Source organism: Copadichromis virginalis, linkage group LG7 (assembly GCF_057382275.1).
Source record: "Copadichromis virginalis isolate Kocher_CV1m ecotype Utaka linkage group LG7, C_Virginalis_male_GT1.1, whole genome shotgun sequence".
In the NCBI taxonomy this organism is placed as follows: Eukaryota; Metazoa; Chordata; class Actinopteri; order Cichliformes; family Cichlidae; genus Copadichromis; species Copadichromis virginalis.
Genome location: NC_140624.1, coordinates 3,643,493 through 3,659,673, shown reverse-complemented (window position 1 = coordinate 3,659,673; position 16,181 = coordinate 3,643,493).

Here is a 16,181-nt window from a genome sequence, read left to right as displayed (position 1 = left end):
CTGGTGGGCCGGTCTCTAGTCAAAATGCCCGGGCCGATTTTTTGTCCCAGTCCAGCCTTGTGCTCTACCGTGTCTTCACTTTACTCTTTTTCTGTTCTAATATGTTCATGAATTATGTATTAGTCCATATATGGCAGAGGTGGATTTGTTGTGTTGCTGCTTCCGTTGCAAAAGAGTGCAGAACACTGTAAATTATAGATCTCGTCATCCTTTCTCGATCTCTGTGTAGTCAAACTGCTGAAGTTCTTTTTTTGGTTTGTTTGTTTTTTTTTATTGCGCAAAAATGTTAATATATTCCAAAAATAGTGAGAAACTTGGGTGTTACACGTTACTCACTTACTTATTTATTTCAGAGTCTGTGTTGAAATGGGATTTTGTTGCTTCAGCTATCTGAAAGTTTATGTCGGCACATATTACATGAGCTCCACATCACTTCTGGAAATACTGTATTATTTCAAACCAAAAAATGGTTTTCTCGTCTTTTTGCTTTATGAGTGTGTGTCAAGACTCTCATATTCATCAATCAACCACTAATATTCTATAAGAGCAAAGGCATGCAAGGTTGGCAGTTCTTCCTTGATAAAGATGAAGACAGATTTCTTTAATATCTTTGCCATAACACAGCCGTGACACCTTACCCTCGTCTTGCACTTCGCACTGATATTTTTCAGTCAAAGCTGATTATAGTTTTCGGGTAAGCGGGCCACAGAGGGAAAAAAGGGAGCAAGTGTCAGTTCGCTGGACAATGAGATAATCCGTCAATTCTTTTGACTGCTAGAGGGGAAAATAAGGGAGAGGATAACACAATAGAGTGCACTTAGAAAAAATGAGAAATTAGGGAAGTAAACGTTTGATGCATTAACATGTAAGCACCTTGCCGTACATAAACAAAGACCAAATGCAATCTCGTTCATTTGCAACTACCCTAGAATAATGCTTGGAGAACCTTGTAGCTTGACTGTGTGGGTACAATCTCCAGAGCTCATCAGATGACGTCAACAAGGGCACAAAGCCCTGCGCCAAGGGAAGGACAGACCAACCTCCGGCTAAAGGCGAGCACAATCACATTAGCCATCTCTGCTTTTTCTAACCAACTTTGCAGACTGAATAAACCTAAAACTAGTGCAAGAGGAAAAGGAACTCTTGGCATAGTCAGTGTTTTAACTTGATGGCACCCTTTTGAACACAAACTCCCAAGAAACTCTCCACATACTGCATGCCAGCAAAAACATATGTTGGAGTATGAATAATAGTTCAGCAGCAGAACATAATGTAGTCAGATGCCATGCGATGGCTTGTCTTGTTGTAGGTCTACTTGTTTGATGTCTTGTCTTGTTTGTCAGACCACTTCAGCTGAGGTTTAGCCACTAGTTAGACAGGAGAGAGAGAGGTGTAATTATGCATCATAAATTCTGTCAAAAATGTATTTAGCCAGTTGTACTTTATCATAAATTATCATCCATTTAAGCTTTAAAAGGGTTTATAGCGTCGTCAGCAGCATGTACCCTTAACATTTGTAACATTTTCTTACCTTTACTTCTTTGGAGAGCAATCATAGACTCTGGTGGACTGAAAGATAAATGACAATGCTTAATCTAAAATCAAATCTCCTTGGATGCTTCTTGGAGACAGAGGCAGTGAGTTTCAGGGAGCTAAAACATCAGTATAATTCAATTTGTTGAGGTTCATTTCAAAGAACGGACCAAAATGCATGAGACAGGAAGCAAGTGTGCCAAACACAACACAAGCTTTATTTGCTTAAGGCAGAATTAAAAAAACACACAGAAACCACACAGGCAAACAAATGGAGAAGCTTTGCCACAAAAATTCTCAAACAAGACAAATAGAGTGTAGGTTTCAAAAACACCGAGGCACAAAACGGTTATCCGACACGGAGCGAGCGAAACCTAAAAGTGTAAATGCTGTTCTGTAACCAAGCAACTAACTGTGCACTAGTTTCTCCATGGCATCCACACATCAACAATAACAGCCACAGATTACTAAATTAAGTAGGCCAATGTGAGTGCGCTGCTGTTTTTGACTAGCTGACCAGAATCGAGGAAGGAGAAAAAGAAGAGCGTCCATTACAAACCAAAAACCATACAACAAATTGTCAGATCCAGTGAATGTTAGAGTCTCTTGTGTTATGTGAATGATTTTTGAAATGATCTGCAAATGTCATGAGTCTGAGGGCTATTTCTAAATCAACCCCAAATTCCCACAGGGCTCACATTTGAGTTTTAACAGTAAGTTAAAACTCAAATCCAAAAGATGTTTTATGGAAAACCCTTGGACTAAATACAAAACAAAATCATAATAGCACTTGAATAATTTTCAATGCAAAACTGATTTCTTAGACGTTCAGCAATGGCAGTGTGGTTAAAAACATCCTAAAGGGGCTTACGGGGTGAGAACAGACTGGAAGCTATTAAATCTTATATCTGCACCACACTCGACATATAAGAAAAACAGGACAAAAGAGAGAGGTTGGCCTTTTAAAAACCAGCCTCTTCCTACCCACAAGAATGTGAGTGAACAGTATGTTTTCAATTACATGAAACCAGCTCAACCATTGGTTGCTTCATTTAGCTGCCTGTTACCGAGTACACATAATGCTCTTTTTCCTCACAGAATCACAGTTGAGAAATAAAACACACCTTTTGTTCCCTCGTTGCTAATCAGACAGAAAAACTTCTCACAAGCTTCTAATTTTCAGATCAAACCGGCTGAGGATTACTGGACTTTCACGCAAAAATAGACTTTCCCTCCTTCAGGCAAAATGCACATTTTTGTGGGATCCAAGAAAAGAAAATGCCACAGTAACAATTACGAAATCTTCACATTACATATGGTATTATTTTACACTGGAAAAGCAGTGAATAATGTCAGTAAGTCAACTCCTTGGTGTAAAGAAGGAGATTCAGCAGTATTTGACATCGTGTATCGGCACCACAGACATAAATACTTTCACGCGACTTTTATGAGCAACATATTTCATAACTGTGCATAAAGAGGGTAACAACAAACGATGATCTGCATTTGTAATTATGGCAAAACTTGGATTCTTAAAGTCCTGTATTGTGGTTTACCAATTCTCCTAAATAACTTATAAGCCCAACAAATCTTTCCCAGATTTTCTGTGCGCCAGAGAGAGATTTGTTTAATTATTTCCCAAATGACGGGACCAGCGAGCACAATGTGTGTTATTATGCTCATCCACTGGGTGCTGATTTTCATGTTGTGCCCCTTTGCACTCGGGGTTTCAGACTTTGTAATTTCCCCCAGGTCTCTTGAACATGGTTGTCAGCTTAACTCTGGCTCATAGCTGGGAAAGTGTCCACGTTCTCCTAGGCAGACATCTCATACCCACTTGCCTTTGGCTTGGAGACAGCAGGCTCCCAGTTCCCAGACCAGCTTCCTGATCTCCATGGAGGGCCCGGCTTGGTGTGTAGCCCGGGAATAGAGGTTGAGAGGTTGGAGTGGGGACAGAAAGGAGGGAGTGGAGGCGAGGGGGAAGAAGAAAGGGGTGCATTTTGAAGGGATATTTCCTTTCATAGCTTCCGCTCTTCTCATTTTCTCCTCATTATCAAGATGGCTGGTGCCAGACCTCCAGCCTGATCCAGCTGAGGTGAGAGATGATATACAAAGTGCAGACAAAAAACTGAAAGTGGCATGTGATCATTTTAAGATGAGGGGAAATGCCAACTGTGGTACTAAAAGCTCTGCTTTGGATTAGGCTTTTCATAGTTTTCCACCAGGAGGGGTTTCAGAAAGAACACTAGCCCCTTTATTTCAAAAAATACAAACAACGTATTTATTCATCTGCCCACCCACTTCTCTAAACCTCCTTTAGAATAATCCTCATCAGCAGCTTATTCCTCTTAACATCTCAGCATGTGCTGCACCTCTCTGACTTCAGCTGCCGTGCTGTTCATAGAGTCCCACAAAGGCATCTGCACTACCGCTCACACAACCTTGAAGGCAAAGGTTTTGTCATTTTTCAGTTACGCTGCACATTGTAACTGCGCATACATCCACCATCAGACTATTGCCCTCGTTCACCAGGCCTCAACCTACACTGTGAGCTTGTGATGAGTTGTGCAGCTACACCAAGCATTTTTACTGGGGGGAAAAACATGGGCAGGGAATACAATTATTATAGACAAAAGCGGCTCTGCAGGGCCACTGAGGGACGGAGGGGTTTGTCTGCCACAAGGATCCACAGCACAGTGGGACAGCAAGCATTACTTGTGAACGTTCCACAGACATTCCAGACATGTGCATGCATTGTTATAGAAACCACTGAGTTCTTTCCTATTCTTGAAGTTTCATCTTCATCTGGGTGATTTGATTTCTCCTTGTTGCATCAAAGTTGTTTAAATTACTGCACATCATGTGTGTTTCATGCTACTGTAAACACAATCGCACTGATATCTTCAAATACACTCTTTTTTTGGATTAATCAGTATTTTCTCCCCCATATATTTATCATGTTTAGAACTGCAAGTCTAGCCATATGGAAAAGAAATAGTAAAAACTTTACTCATGAAAGTGGCCACTTTCTCATTACTTTCATATATTGTTTTAGTAAGTATCCAAAACATACAAGTTTCATTATATAATTTTTCAAGGGGTCTTATATCTGTTTTCACTCTTGTATGCTTTTCATACAAGTTTCACACAAGACAGACACAAACTTTATAAGATTTATATATATCTTTTCCATATGGGTATAATCCTGACTGACAGCTCACATGGTCATTGTCTTCCACCGTGTAGTCTGTCCTTTATAATTAAATCGAATTATTTAATTCTTTTGGCCTTTTTCACAGTCCGTGAAACATTCACGGTGCCAGGGTTTCGTGCTGATTGTTGAGTTATGGATCCCTGTGGTGGTTACCACACGTCTACTCATGCTGAGCAACAATTCTTGTTTTATTTGAATTCTCCACTGCTGTTTCAGTCTCTTCACTGTGTTTTAATCTATGTTTCATTTATATGCTTGTACTTTTTTTTGTGTACTTGTCCCTGACCTCTTGTTCAGTGCTAGCTCACATAAGTGTAAGTTTTCTTTTGGTCATTTCCTGTTTTAATTTGAAAGCTGCTGTTCTGTGTTACCTCATTTTAGTTTTGCTGCTTTCTTTCTGTTGATTGTCTGCTTCTTGTTTCCACCTGCGATGCTTTCGTCCTCTGTTCTGCCCTCGCCATTGTTCAGTTTTGCAATTAGCCTTCTGTGTACACACTGCCCACTCCCTTCCTTTGTCTGATCTTTTCATTATCAGTCTGAATTTTTGTTTGTTTGTTTGTGTCCCCTCACACCACAAACCCGCTCTCCCACCCAGTGTGCAGGTTCCTTTTTATACTTTTGCTAAGCTTACAACACAGTCAAACAAAACCTCTGCACGTTTTATTTTGTGGATTTTATTTTGATGGCAAATGCAATTTCCTTACATCTCATTCTAACACTCACAGTGAAGCACCATATCATGCAATGTTGCATGTAGCTGTGAAATATTCTCAGAAGCCTGAAAAACTATAGAGTAAGGCTGGACTGCAAACCTCTCTTTCTTTTTCAGACAATAAGAAATCTGAAGCCACCAATAAGAATTAGCAGATTACAGCATAAGAAATACAGTAAAAGCAGGGTTGATCATTACCTTACATGAAGCTACAACTCTGGTTTCGCTGTGAATAAAAAAAATCCTCCAGAATCTGATCACACTGTGTGCACTGACTTTTAAAACTGCCTGAATTTCCCCTGCAAATCTTTTTTTCAGGATAACATGTAAGCTTCACTGTTTTAAATTCACTCCACTGTATGAAAATGGATTATGTGTTAAATCAAAAGTGACTGTCAAGAAAACAACACAGAGAACCTGCTGACAGGCCACGTACATACAAATAAAGACACTATTGATCCGGCGCAGTTTATGGCTTTAAAAACAGGGTTTCCATCTGGCCAGCATTAATGAGGTTTGCCAAACTTTGTAACCCAAAGTTACCGCGGTCTCCCAAACAGCTAACAGTCTCTTTGATGCTCGAGATGATTTCATTATTTCAAAAAACCTTTGAGATGTTTACAGGACTTGGTGATAGTTTGTTGGGTAAATGGCCTTAAAGCTACAAACATTCTTCTGAAGTGGTAGCGCGCTCGGCTCGGTATGTTACTTTAATGTGTGTGCGGGTCGTCGTAATTACTGACATTGCTGCCGTTTCCCTTTGCTACAAGTCATCGTCATGCCTGATTTTATTGCTAATTATAAATGCAAGCAGCATAACAGTAACAACTTTGAGAGTGTGCTATTTTGCAAGAGACACAGTGACAGGATGGACAACACAGAGGGAGAAACTGGAGAGCGAGGCTCATTATGCAGCTCTGACCTCTGAGGTCAGGGGCAGGAAGGAAGCTGGCAGACACAGCACTGAAATGTTTTTAAACTACAGACTACAGACAATGGGATTTATTGTTTTCTACAGAAACGCGATGTATATAGGATCTTTTAACAATAAAAATCAGTGTTTATATTCAAGTTATTTGGAATCCAAGTAATAACTGAACAAAATATGTCATGATACTTACAGTGACAGAGGTTACTCCCCCTGCATTACTTACAATGCAGAAAGTATCTACTAAGGAATGTAAAAAAAAATTACATTGCATGTTTTCTGTATTTATTTGTGATGCTCTGCAAAGAGCCCAAAAAGCTGCACCAGGCTTTACATACATAGCCAGTGATTTACATCAGAGTCGCTGCAAACGCTTTGGCAGAATCCCAATGTGTTGTGAATTGAAAGTGGGTTTTTTTTTTCTGTGAATAAATGAATGTAAACTGGTTGTACCTCCCATGAGACCAAGTCATTAAATGTGATGAAGCTCTGCTGGAAGGACAAAGGGGGGTGAATAAGGAAGGGACGGAACGGGGAGGAGTGAAAGGGGGGGGTGAGCAGAGGAAGGATGCAGTGAGATGAGAGAAAACACTTTAGCTTAATTAAGACTAATGTGCTTTGGGTAAGACTCATCATGTTTGGGGAGAAATGGTGTGGAGAGTTCAGCACAGCAGGGGAACGTTACAGTAGAGTTTCACAACAGATGAAGCATGGCTGGATGTAATAAAGAGTTTGTTGCCTGCAGCGTTGATCATGTTTTGCCACATCCAGTGGGAAGGGAAGGTCAAGCAACTTTACCGGAGGACAATTAAGACTTAAAAGCACAGATCTGTTTCAATAAATGAACTCGCAATATATGTGTATGTCAAATATGCATGTGAAGCCTTTTTCCAACACGTAAGCATCGTCTGCCGTTTTTAAATGAGCCGATTTAGAGGGTGAGGGTGAAAGGGTGAGACTGCATTGTTTTTAAACATGTGGAAATTGTTATGATGATATAATGACCTTAAATTGTAATGGGTATGCACCACATTTGTCTCTAAGTAAAGCCAACAAAAACCAAAGTCACCATCGCTCTAAAAAATCATTTGCAAAGACTAACTGCTCTGGGAATGCACAGCAAACGACTGCAGACAAAGTGAGCACTTTTGTCTTATTTGTCTTTGTGGAACTATGTTTACAGAGCCAGTGAGATGACCAGATATACTGTTCCTCCCTTCCTATGTGCAGTTTGTGTAACTTTTAATTTACTGCAAAATATGCGTTGCAATAGCACATATATTAAAGTGATATATGTTGGACATACATAAAATAACAAGGAGTGCACCAAGCTAAATACATAGTGGACTATCTTGTTTGTTTGAGATGGACTAAGCACTAATCTCAGAGGAGTCAGTTCTAACATTTTCTGCCTTTAACAGCAATATTTGACAATACTTTACATGGTAAACTAGAGAGGAAGAGCGGGACGGATCCATTTGATTTAACTCTGTTTCTTACTCTATTACTCTATTACTCTATTACTATTTCTTCATGTTGCACTGCTGCTCAAATGTGCACCTTCTTTGGTTTGTTTTCTTTCTTTCATTGGCTCTCTATATGGCTCAATACTGCATGGCACTCTGTGGTTGTGATGGGGTTTGTCCTTTGGTCAGTCTGCAGCAGTGATACAGTCGGTCACAAGAACTTTTCGATGGAGTGCTGTAATGATGGATATATGATCCCCTAACCTTTCCTTTAGTGCCATGATGCAGTTGACAAGTCTTAAGTTACTCAGCAGCTTTGGGGTCGATTCTGACATCGTAGAGAAGTTAAGATGAAAAACATATTTTAAGATTAACTGGATGAATTCACATGATGTGCAAAAGAAGAAGACCTTGGCTATTAGTCCGAGTCATGAGGGAATGAATGGTAAATGATTCTTACATAGCGCCTTTCTTTATACAACATGCCTCATTCATACTTAAGTGCTTTCTAACTAACATTCACACACACATTCATACGCCGATGGATGCGTCGGAGAGCAACTTGAGGTTAGTATCTTGCGCAAGGATATTTAGCATGCAGACTGGAGCCAGGGATCGAACCACCAACAGTCCGATTAGTAAACGACCTGCAGTATCTCCTGAGCTACAACCGCCCCTATAAGAAGAAACATGCTTATGATCTGAATGAATGTGATGTGAAACCGGTGATAAACGTGGTGGGAGGAAGCATGGACACTAATTCTGAGGCAATGTCAAGAGGAAACAGGTGGAGGAGGGTTGCATCGATGTGAACCTGTCCAACACTTTGTAATATGGCCAATTATGCAAATCTCACCTCAAAAGTGCAGGTGTGTTGATATTTAAGGTAAGATTTCAAGTTGTTGTTTCCCTAACCAGCGCTGTCTCCAGTGTGTTGAGGTTTAAAGTGAACAGACAAAAGAAAAACCACCGCTGCCTTAGAAATGTGGCAAAATTTAATTCCTTTATTTACCCATTCTCTTCCCCACTTATTCCATTTCATGGGGTCTGGTATCAATCCCAGCATGCACTCTGTGAAAAGTCACGTTGTGGCAACGTTTGATTTAAGCAGTGTGAGGTCTGGAGTTTTATTGCTGTCTGTGTCAAACAGACAGTGAAACCAGCGTAACTGCTTCCTCAAGACCTCTTCAGAGACCAATTTTATAGTAATTTAGCAACAGATGATTGGCACTTCAAACAGGATACACACTCTGACGCTGTCCTTAAATCTTTTTAAATACTTATTAACTCTGCTCTTTCATTAAATGTACTGCTAACGTGTTTAGAGACGCCCTCAAAGAAAGATATTTGTGTTTGTGCCTTTAATCAGACACGCTAGGAAACATCTCACGGGAAAGTGTGAAGTAATGATGTAACACAGGGTGATCCCCAGCAGTGTGGTGGATTTATGCGATTATGACACTCAGTGACTCTCATACACAGATTCTCATCAGCTGCTGGAGTCCACGCTGGCTGTGAAGACCAACCAGCTGCTCTCACATATCACCTTTCCCTACCACACCAAAGGAGGAACTCTCTGGGCCTGCTAATATCCGTGTAGACACAGCAAGCGAGGAAAGGTCACAATTCCCCACTGGATGTTAATCGAGCTCATCAAGCATACCATCAAAGCCACAAAAACACACATGAACCTCTTCACGTTTTTGTTTGGAAAAGCAGTATTCCTTCAAAAGTATAAAAATCGGGTGATTAAAGTAATAACGTAAAATGTAATTACACCGTGCACAGTGATCTGTTTTTGTTCTGGAACAGTCAGACGCTGCTAAATTGGTTTCATTTATTATTTTAATCCACATCTGCAGTGTATTCTAATAGCATAACACTCGTGATTACAGCAGCCTAGACGATCTGGGCCTTATTTTACGTAGCATTCCTTTTTTCAAACATAATCCCAACCATTTTCCCTACTTTAAATTCCATCCACTTAAAATTGCAACTATCAACCGGTCCGACTGCACGATTAATGAGACACTGCAGCAGATGAGGAAATTACACAAAGAAATATTGCTTTGCAGACAGTAACACTTTAGTCACGTATATGTTGCACATGTTGTTGGTGACCTGCGGCCCACCTGTATCAAAATACTTTTAGTATTTCCTACAACTAAACAGCAATGCTCCAGCTTTAATCTGGATCTTCCAATTGCACTTTAATTAAATCCCTTATTAGAGCAAATATTGTGCTTTTTAAATGTAAAGTTGTGGTGGATATCTTTTTCATTGACTTGGCATTGATGTGTTTCTCGTCAGCACTCCAATAACAGTAAAAATCCACTTTTTACAGTCAGTGTATTGCTCACATCCTTGTTTTTACCCTCGACAAACCATTAGTCACACTGCTGTCCGTTCAGTAGGAGACCCACTGTCCGTGGTGTCCGTCTGTTATTGTTTATAGCACGCTATTTCTGCCTCGCTAAATCAGACAAAGTAAAGGTTCAATGTGCAACCGGGGGCTCCCCGAGGATATGAAATTTAACAGGTTACTCGAGATGGTAATTTTTGGCAAGTAAACCAAAGAACTAAATACAGACTCAGAGTGAACTAACCCTCCTTTGACTGCGTGACACAGTTAGAGGTCAGACCACAGAAAGAGTGAGCCGGCATTCCCGTAGACAGAAAAGTTATTTTGACCCAGTTTCATGTGAATGAGAAATTATCCCTAAAACAGCACAAATCTGATTCCAGTAAAGCAATGCCACAAGACCAGCACGGTCATCCCAGTAGAGCATTTTCATCATTGTTGTCATTCACCTTGAAAAACTTGAATGAATTTAAAGATAAAACACTGAATATACAGTTAGAACAAGTTTGTGAAGTGACAGCTGTACGCGTGTATGCTCCCTCTCTCTTTCAGCTAAATACTGTAAAACTAAGCAGGTCGAGCATTTCTGTATTAGTGGCATCAACACAAGCACTCTAACATTGTCTATGATGACTCTGATTTCTCCAAGTCATGAAAAATGACTGTATTCCTTTGGGCTGTGAAAGCATCTTAATCTGCAGCTCTTCAGCATAAAAGTCAGAAGTTATTTTTAAAGAATATATTCAAGATGTCATCTGTAACTGCATCTGTGCCTTTCGCTGAAACCACCCTGGATGCTCGCACACACAGCAGGAACCCGAGTGCAGCAGTAACCTCATCACTCTCGTTGCATTAGAGATGGATCCCTACATTTAGCACTGCCTGGGTCTATGATTTCATTACAGATGCTTAATTCAATACTAACAACTCAAATGACTTCAGGTCAATTACTCAATGACAGCGCTGCGGGCAACACCATCAGTCACTTACAACTAACCTTCATTTCACATCCTGTTCACTGTCAGAATACACTGCAAGTTCTCCTTGCAGGTTTTGATCTTAAGTTGATATATACCACTCACTCCAGCATAAAGCTTCGTTGCCAAGGGCACAGCTTTGAAAACAATCATTTCACATTTATTTCCCAGTCCTTCTAGCGTTGGATCATTTGTGTTTTTTGTGTTTCAGCAGGTCTGTGTTAACAGATGGACAAAGTCAGGCTTGTCCTTTAATAACCCAAGGTCAGCCTGTATCTGACGCACAGGAAGATGTTCAGATGGACACACACAGTGAAAGAAGACATAACCTAACATGACTCGGAGATTACAACCATGCTAGAGATGCCTTAATGCCTGTCACAAATTTCAATTTCATCTGGGAACCACGAAGGGCTTTTTAAAAATAAATAAATAAATGAAAAGTCGGCTCATTAACTATTGTTGTTTTTTTTGTTTGTTTTTTTTGGGGGTTTTTTGGTTTTTTTCGCCTGTCCCATTTGGTTCTTTAGCCGTCAGAATTGTTGTCTGAAGACCAACAAGGATACCCAATGGATTTACTTTGCCAAATGGATCAACGTGGCATTGCCGTATTGGTCCATTTGGTCGATCTTTGTTTTTATTATTTATTATATTTTATTTTCAGATGTTACAGACGGGACAGACATGAGTGAGGGATAGGAAAGGGAGAAAGAAAGAGGAAAGAAAGGAAAAACAGAAGGGGGGAGGGACAGTGAGAAAGGGGGGGAGAAAAAAAATAAAAATCTCCTGGATCACCTGTTGAGAGAAGAATAGAAAACAAGCAAAAAAGACAAAAAAAAAAGAAACAAAGCAACATACTAAACACAACACCATCGCATTAATCTAGCTAAGTGTAAACAGCAGTAAATACTAAATATTCAATGTTGTTGTGCAGCACGCAGGACAGATGTGCTTCGAAGTAGCAGCCAAGAAAGGTGTAATTTGGGTCTACGAGCAGTGAACACCTGTGTGCATACCTGTGTGGATCAGCGCGCTTGTATTCCAAAGGTTTCTCCATGTAACGATCTGCTAGGGAGTGTGGGGGGGCCACAGCCCCGTCCTCCAGGGTGTGAAGCAGGTATGGAGGAGATCAAAACTCCAGACATCCAGAGGCCCCCAGAACACAAGAGACCATGGAAGACCAACAGAGGGGCAGCCGCGCCACTGTCCCAGTAAGAGCTGAGGAGAGTCCCAGATGAGGGCTCACTCAGCAGCCGCGGAGCAGAAGCCAGGGGGAGTTGCAGTGACGCGCCCGTGAGCTCCGCCAGCAGCCAGCCGTGCCTGAGTGACCGAGCCCCAGGCCGAGAGGCCGGGGGCACCCCACCTCCGAAGTGGCCCGAGCAAGCCCCAGGCTCCAGGCCCCGACAAGCGGCCACCAAGGAGTGAGCCGGTGTGTACCTGGACGCCCACCCCCAGACACAAAGAACCACCAACGCACCGACACCTGAGGGAGTCCGCCACCGGCAGGGGAAGTGGTGGTGGGTGGAGATAGGCCTCCAAACCTTGGAGGGCCTGAGGTGTCCCCAGAGAGGTGGCGTCTGATACCCAGTCTGACATATAGACACAGACATACAGGCACACACAGACACAAACATCCATTCCCACCCTCATGTTCTCATATGCACTTACTCCACACTCAACCAACGTGGAGACAGACATAAAGAGACGCTGTACACACAATCACACTCCCCAAGCGTACTCTACAAACCGGGTCTAGGTACCCTTGCCCCTGGAGGGGGGAACTGCACCCAGACCCAGGTGGTGTTACCCTTTTCCCTGCGGTGGGGGGAGGCAGACCACCCCGACTCCGTAGCAGCAGGGAGGCCCCACACCCCAGACCGCAGTCGGACGGCCAACTCCTCCTCCTAGCCCTCCCGCTCCAGCAGGCCGCAGAGAATGGGGGTGGGAGAAGACTCCAAACCTCCCTCCACCCGCTCATTGTAGTGTTGATGCATGTGTGTTCTAAGGTGCAATTAAAACCCAGGAGGGCATGGAGCTACCTGCCAGAGAGCAGCAGGTAAGCGCATAGTCCCTCCTGATAGCCCTCAATGTCTACGTGTATTTAACATTGAGAGGTGGGCAACGACGCCAGGGGTGGGGTGTACACCCTGATGGTACTTTGGATTCCGTGTATCGTGCCCACCCCCAAGATCCTATATGTATGTGTAATGAGAGTGTGAATAATGTGAATGTCTAAGTTGTGGGATAAAATTGAGGCAGAGGCAGCCAGAAGGGGACAGAGGGGGGGGGGGGGGGGGGTAGCCTCCTCTGCACCCTGGTGACATACCCCTACTCCAAGGCCCTGCATGTGTGGGTGGTTGTGGTGGAGCGGGAAGAGGGAGGCAGCTGGAGATGGGGAGGGAAGGAAGGGAGGGGCAGGTAACCCCTCCCTGGGGCCAGCTCCCCCGCTGACCCCAGTAGGCACTCCCACACTCCGCGACCCGCCAGGGAAAGGGGGCCCAGGCCCATCCAGACCGGGGCCCAGTGCAGCAGCGCCTCCCGGCCCCACAGAGCCCGGGACAGTCCACCCAACCCCACCACAGAGAAAACTGCACCCACCCCACCATCCACTCATCTTCCAGACTACATAAGACAATAAACACCCAGGCTGAGATCTTCCTCCACCTCTCCTGTATCTCCCCCTCCTGCAGAGAGAGTTCCTGAAGAGAGGAAAGCTCCAGCAAGATGTGACAATCTCCCCCACCAGTTGAAGAGCCCCCCAGGCGGTTCGACGCACCGGTGGCACCCCGCTCCAGGGCCGGGCCCCCATGCACCCACCCGCCCACAACCCCGGCAACACACCAACCAGGACCCAAGCCCCCGAGGCCCGGCCCGGGCCCCAGCCCAGAGACGGAGCGCCCCCAGAACCTCACGCCCATCCCGGACCCACCCAGGGCCAGCCAGGCTACCAGGTCAGTAACCCACGTCCGTCAGCATTAGCTATTGTTGATAAATCTTTCTGAAAAGTCAAAATTATTAACAGGCTAATGGCAGTAGTGGAAATGTTGGCTTAAACCTCTGGTGAGATGGGATCTGAATTCTTAAACATCTTTGCAACATAGTATTTGTGCAAAGCAGTGGCTCTATATTGCATCCCAGCAGCCATGGCTCTGGCATGGCTAAGAAGGATGAAAAAGGCTGGAAAGCAAAATTCAGGTTAAGTGGAGAAAAGTGCAGAAGACAGGCTGAAGAAAACAATTAAAGCTGAAGGGGCTAACACAGTCCCCATCAGCCTGTGAAAGACCTTATACAGCAAGACAGAAGCCTTAATGGTAGAATCAAGGTCCATTCGAAGATTGATCACAGTGTCAAAGAAACTGGTAAACATATAGTCTGATGAGCTCCTACTGACATTTAAGTGAGCTTGAGGGAGGGAATCGAGAAAATGTGTGTGCTCAGACGTCTGTGAGAAGTTTTTCCTTCAGTTTTCTTGTTCAATATCTTCTGTTATGGGCAGTAAAAGATTAAAAGAACGATTAAAGAAATCTTTTCCATTATGGGCAGTGGGGTGAAATGCAGACTCCCAGCTCCCAGCAGGACCTGCAGTCATAAGTGAGGTAATGGCCTTGAACTGCAGGCGTCTGTGCAACCTGAAAATGAGCCCTACGGTCACTTGCTCAGATTACTGAGCCATTACTACAGCTTAACTACAAGAAAGCAGTGGAACTGAACTTACTTCAAAGGGATGCGGTTGTAAACTGTCATCCCTAAGCAGTGTGAAAATATAAAAAAATAGTTTTGCATATATGTCAGTGCTCTCAATTTCAAGGTCGAGACAAATGAGGGGGAAGCTGCATAAAGAGGGAAGAGGAGGATAAGAGGATGGCGAGGAAGAGGGAAAAAAACGAAAGACCTAGGATTTACATAAGTGAAGACTGTGGATATAGCTAAGGATTTACAGACACACACGGGATATTCTAATACAAGTACACACACCCACAAACTCTAACAAAGACTCAAAGAACTGAATGTGAGCAACGAGGGGTGCGAGGCCTCGCCACTGCAGACGGCTCATCTGTCGTCCTTGAGATAAGAGAGGGATTCAGGCACGATGGGTTCAGACTGTTTCTGTCTGCAGGCTGAGCATGCGAGACGCAAGTTGTTGCATAAAAGCTTCGAATGAAACAACAGGCATTATGCAGAATTACATATTCAAAGATTTTCTTGCAGTTTAGATCTGACAATGTTAGATGGATGTCATGCAGTCAATGTAAAATGTATGTTATTATATGTACGCATTAAAATATCTATGAAAAATAGCACATATTTCTTTCATCTTTCTTCCATGACTGAGACCATAACACGTCGGTGCGTTCAGGAAGCGTTAATGTGCCACATATACCGACTGCAAGTTCAAAAACTGGAGATTTAAAAAAGATCAGAACATTTCTAATTTATTAGCAGCTAGTTGAAATTTTTATTAGATTATCGAAATGCCAAAATATTACCTGATGGTTTTATAGCGGCTTGATGATTTTATGGTTTTAGTGCGCTTGTGCAAGAGTGCGTCCATGTGGCGGCAACACGTCAGGAAAGCGTTACAAGCGTAACTTTTTTAGCATCAATGTGAAAATATATGATTTTGTAAAGCAACTCTAATTTTGTTGCTAAAAATAAAATTATATGCAAATAGTACATGATTTATTACATGTTCATATGCATACAATGAGCTTTGTTCCATGGGACACCTTCAGCTTGTAGGAACCACGGGGACCACAGCCAAAATGCGGGACACCAAAAATCACGTTGGATCTGAAGTTTAGCTCTTTAATCGAGGCTGTGTTGATGCGCATGTTTCAAGGAAAGAAAAAGGCGCTCGCATGAACAGGTAAAATACACAATACTGTATAAAGAGAGGGAGAGCTGGTGTGGAGAATTCATCATGTGAGAGTGATGACGGTGGATGAAAAAGAAGTGAAATTGTCATTGCTCAGTAACCAAGAAAAATAA